Consider the following 5933-nt stretch of genomic DNA (forward strand, 5'->3'; position numbering starts at 1 on the left):
CTAGAATTCATTTTATCACTTTGTTGCCACCTCAGCCAAATTCGAGCTTTCTGATGAATTTGAATTCTCATTTTCCCGGTTACTGCAATGATTTTTTTTTTTCATTTTTTTGTTTTTTTTGGCAATGGAAACAATTCTAAGACTTATTACAAAAAAAATTTCCTTTCATTGACAATTTACATGTAAAACAAAGCTAAATGAATATCAAAAGATAGATGATTTTTTTATTTTTTATTTTTTGGCAATGGAAACAAATTCTATTCCCAATACAGTAAATCAAAAAATATTTTTATTTCAACATTTTACATGTTGAAAATTATACCAATCGAACACAATAAATTGACAATTCTCATGAAATCAATCTCTAGGCAATTCAATTTCCTATAATTCATTTTCTTTCAACCCTAATTCCATCTTTGCAATCTAACGGACCTTTAATTTCATTTTCCCCCCATGAAATTTTCTTTGAAAAATCATCCATATTTTCATGTTGTGTCCCTATATATACACCTGCTAACAGAGAAAACCTAAGAAAATGACGGGAATCGATTAATTGTTGTGAAAACTGAGCAAGAAGAAACTAATATTTCATCTATTTCGACTCTCCATAAAATTGTTATGAAAATGAGAGGATTTGATTAATGGATAAATGCTATGAATTAATGGTGAAAATCTTCCAGTACCTAGAGCTAGATGACAATCGAGAAGCCGCGTCATTGATGTGCAAGCTGTCGCTCTCAAATCGGCAAGTATTCATTTTTGTTGTGTTTTATTTTGTTTGGATTTGTGGTATGATTATGAATTTGATTCGGGATTTTGTTTGGAGTCTATTTTACATAGCTAATTAAAGATGGGATGATATTATTTGATTCAATGACAATACGATTTCAGAAATATTTAGCCTCTGATTTTTAGTTTTTTTCTTTTTCTTTTTCTTTATTAAAGTAGATAGAATGTGTGGGTTAAAAGTTGGAGGTCCTATAAAATGTGTGATTTTGGGGAAAAACTCATATTTAAGGTGTATTCTTTACATCATTTCAAAAATCAGGTAAATAGTATGAAAATTAAAAATTCGGGTATATTTTTTATTAATTAAAAATATTTATTAAATAAAAATAATAAAATCACAGTTAAACGATTAATGGTCACAAATTTATAATTATAGGTCACAAATTTATTTACTGGTCACATATTATCAAATTAATTAGTCACAAATTATTTTGATCATAAATCAAAAATTTTATTGGTTAAAGATTATTTCAAAGTCACTGATCATTCAAATTACAGGTCACATTTTATCTATATGTCACATAGATCACAAATTATTTTTTAGTCACAGAAACTTAATTTTTTGTCACAAATCAGCGAAATATTTGGTTATAGATGGCGAAATAATTGGTCACAGATTCCGAACACCCCCACCACCGATCTCGATCCAACACCAATCTTGGTTACAAATCACCAACACCCCATCGTCGCTTGCACCACACCACCGCATCATCAGACCTTATCCTGATCCCATTCCACCACAATATTTGGTCACAAATACTATCCACCACAACACCACCACCATCACCATCATTACCACCATCGCCACACGCAAACCACCGCCAACACCACCACCGGCACACGCAAACCACCACCAAGTCACACTAGTTGCAACGTTGTTCTCACCAAACAGGTCACATTATATATGTGGGTTACAAAAGTTTGGTCATATGCACCAAACACCCAACCTTGATATTGATCTACAACTAATTTTTGGCCACAAATCAGTCAAACTTGGTCATAGATGCCTCAATAGTTGGTCACAAACACCTAATTGTTGGTCATAGACACCCCACTCATTGTTGCCACCACAACAACCACCACTGTAATCACACGGTTCACAACACCACTGTAATCACATGGTTTATCGATCAACCACACACAAAACTTCAAACCATCAATCATGGCATCACCAGATTGCGGGTGCTTTGCGCACTACATATGACCACCACCATCACCACCACCACAAAACCACCTCAAAAATCACCACAAAACACCACACAATCAATCTCCACCGTCGCGCACATCTACGCTCTGAGCAAACACTGATGAGGTGCACCTTGAACAGCGACAGCGTCGCCCCTTGCGAATAATAGGTGAGGCGCGAATAGCAAAGGCGGCCGACAAGCAGAGTGTCCTCGCAAAGTTGCAGCATCGCCAAGCAATACACACCTCCAGCGTGTGTCTCGTCGGAGAAAGCCGGATCTGTAGAGGCCGAGACATGTAGGGGTAGCGAGAGAGGAGAGTGAAGAGAGAGAGAGTAGGGTTTTTTTAAATGGTATTGGGATGAGTTTGGAATTGAATTGGGATATGTTGATATATTTTATTATTAATAATTAAATCAATGCCTGGATATTGAATAAAAAACTTTTCCGTCTAATTTTTGCACTATGATCTTCAAATACCTGGAATTTTGTAATTTTCCCCTAATTAATTGTTGACTTAACATAGATTTTAATGAGATTTTTTAGCGGCACCAAAAATGGGCTTAATTCTTTTTCCTTTGATGTAGCTTAGATAAGATAAAAGCGGTCATTTGTAATTTTCAATTGCATAGGTTACGGAAATTATAAGAGCTAATGAAGTATTAGATGTTGTATTGGACTTTACAGTGCGTTACTTGATAAAAAAATCTGTTTTTTTCTAAAAAAATAATAGGTTTAATGAATATATTTGAATGTGGAGATGAACAATTAGCCATGAGGTAAATATAGGGAATAGTATCTTTATTTTCATGTATCATCGCATAATTATTATATTATAATGATCATTACAACTTGATATATTTACGTTGACATAAACCATTCACGAGCACTTTTGGCTTGTCCATCTTGTACTTTGACATAATTACCACGCTTTAGGATATTTAAATTTGCTTGTTTGCCATTTACTAAAATTTTCTGGTAAACAATGATAGAATAAACTGTTCACGAGGATTTTTGGCTCCTTCATCATGTATTTTGACATATTCACCAACACTTTAGGAAATAAAAAATTTTTGCTTGTTTGCTGGTTTACTAACATTTTCCACGAAACAATGATAGAATTATTATCTAATACTTTCGATTTTTATTTTGACCATTTACATTTCCAAAATTGTGACAAAGAACAAGGTTTCAGTTATTCTCGTATTAGTACACATGTTGGTGGAAAACTACAAATCTTTTTTCAGTATCTTTGTAGAGACGTTAGTGCAGATTTCCTTTCCCCTTGCATCCCTAATCAGCCCAAATAAATGTCTGCTTATGGTACTTAAAATCTGTCCGAAAAGAAAAATAATTTACTTTAAAACAGAAAGCTAAATATAATCATAGACCATTACTAAATAGCAATAAACATAAGAAAGCCCTCTAGGATTTGTAATGTCTATTGTTTAAGGAAATGAAATATGTATTCTTTCAGAACGTTTTTGTCAATGCTTACCAGGAGTTTGTTACTACGTTTGGAGATACCAAGTAAGAGTCATAGAGGCTAATATTACTGCATGTAAAGCGTTTGTTGCACTATACATGTTTTGTATTATGGTGTTTATCTAATGTTTCGAACTACATAATAAAAATACAAGATGAAATCTGATATAATTAAAATCAGTGGCGAGTTAAGTATGTAGATGGTCCGACTTTTAGTCCAGCATCGATGCTTGCTCACTTGTCTACAAATGATAACCTGGTCGTGATAGACTAAAGCGTGATGCAGTCGACAAACCATCAAGATTGACACAATGGTGAGGTTTCCAATTTGAAATTGTGAATGCCAAAAACTGTTTATATTAACAATCCTTGCAATCTTACTACCAAATAAGTAAGTTTTTATTTATATTATGAAGACATCTTGTTGCTGAGACTTAAAGAGAAAAGAAGAAAACGTGCTTTGTCATTACAACTTTACAATTGAAAGAAAATTTTCTGGTGCAACAAAATACAGCTCGGTTGAACCTCAGCCCTTGGATCTACTACAGAAGATCTCAGCCTTTGGTGAGGAGTATATAGTACTCTCCACTAGAGATTCTGGATTAATCTTGTTGTACAAGGGGGGTACATAAGGGTGTCCTACATGTAGCAAAGTCCAGAGATTCTAGGGCTCATTTTTGAATGAAATCTTTCTCTCTTTGCGGCAAAAAATAAGCTGACGATCACTCTCTCCACTCTTCATAATTTCTGAGTTAAGTTTCATTGTCTTGAGTGAATATTGTAGTGAGGTTGTTGCGCATGCAGTTGGTTGATTCTCTTCGTGTGCATTGCGTACAAGGGGGATGATTTTGGTTGAGGAAGGTCTGTAATCATCTGATCTTGTGTAGATCGAGAGGTGTAATGGTGTGGACTCTTGTAAACTACGATTCTTGAGATCATAGTGCAAAGGGAGCATTAGTCAACCTACGTAGAGATTCAACAGAGATACAGGTGGTGGTGGGCAGAACCCCAGGCCTCTGCACAAACATACCTCACGCTGATTGCTTTTTTCCTGATTCTTGTTTGTGGTTGATTTACCATCTGATTTCTGTCTCTCTCTCCTTTTTTTTTTTTTTTTTTTTTTTTTTAAGAGCTATTACGACATGTGGTAAATATTAATCGATCTTGAAATGATGATTAAGAGTGCTTTCTTTAGGATTTTATAATGTCAAAAAGTTTTCTGCATATTAGGTAATTTTAAAACATCAATTTGTGTTTACTGTTTTGTGATTTAAAATGTTCATAACAATTAACTCCGTCTTAGTGGTATCACTTGTAATTTTTTAAAAATTGCATTGAGTATCGTTCTTACAGCTTATTAGTTCCATTTCTTTTTCCCGAATCGTCTCCTTAAATGTGTCTTCATTTGCCTATGATGCAGGGAGGAGCATTCTCAATAATCATTACCCTCTTATTGGTAAAAGTAAGTCTGAAGAAAATGACATCAGAAAGTGTTGTTGTTTTTTTTTTTTTTTTGGGTAAATTGAGATTTTGGGCCGGCTTCTGTAGAAGATGGTTTTACGACTCGAGTGTAAGTTTGTTTCGGTGTCCTAATTCTGAGAAATGTAAAATGCTGAAGTCTTCGGATTTACGGGTGCGTAGCTATATTTTACTAGAAAATCCATTCTATCAGCTGAAATTTCATTTCGAGGAGCACCGAAATATGGATAAAAATATTGACCTGCTATAACTTGAAATGAATGAAGCTCATTTGTATTTTATGTGAATTTAGATCATGAATTTGGCTTTTCTACTTGTACTTTTGCATTGGCATTATAACTGTTCAAAGTTGCATGAAATGAGAAGTGGAGAGCGGAATGCTATGGGGGGAAATGAGTTTCCTTCGCCTGAGGAACTTTAGAATGGGAAGGATAATTGATCCAAATTGTTATTTCTATTATTTCAAATTACAAATCTCTAATCACATTGGGTGGAAAGCCATGATTAAATTAGATTTATGCATTTGTTAAATGATGTATCTAATTAAGCTCTTGTTGTAACGCCCCAAATTTTATCGATTTAAACTTGAGGTGTTACCGACATCATTTCATAAACATACATCAAGTGGAAATATAAATTGGAACTTTAAAACTCCTAATTTATTTAATACTCAAAAGCTAAATTAAATCAATGTATCGTCAAGTAATATGAAACGTTAAATGGAAATCAATGGGACACAAAACGACCTAGAAGAATTATTTTTAAATGTTTTCTTGAAAATTTCTTTACTTGGCAATCCGCGCACGGCTCAGCCACCATTCATGTCGACCGATCCAACCTCAAATGTTAAAATTGAAGGAATGAGTAATTTATACTTAGTAGGATACGTGCGTTCAAACAATATAATAACTTTTAAAACATGAATTTACAACATTTGATACCATCATTTCATCAAGAATAATCGGTGATCAATTGAATACTCTAACATATTTGAGA

The sequence above is a fragment of the Olea europaea genome, chromosome 7, assembly GCF_002742605.1.
Source record: "Olea europaea var. sylvestris chromosome 7, O_europaea_v1, whole genome shotgun sequence".
Classification (NCBI taxonomy): domain Eukaryota; kingdom Viridiplantae; phylum Streptophyta; class Magnoliopsida; order Lamiales; family Oleaceae; genus Olea; species Olea europaea.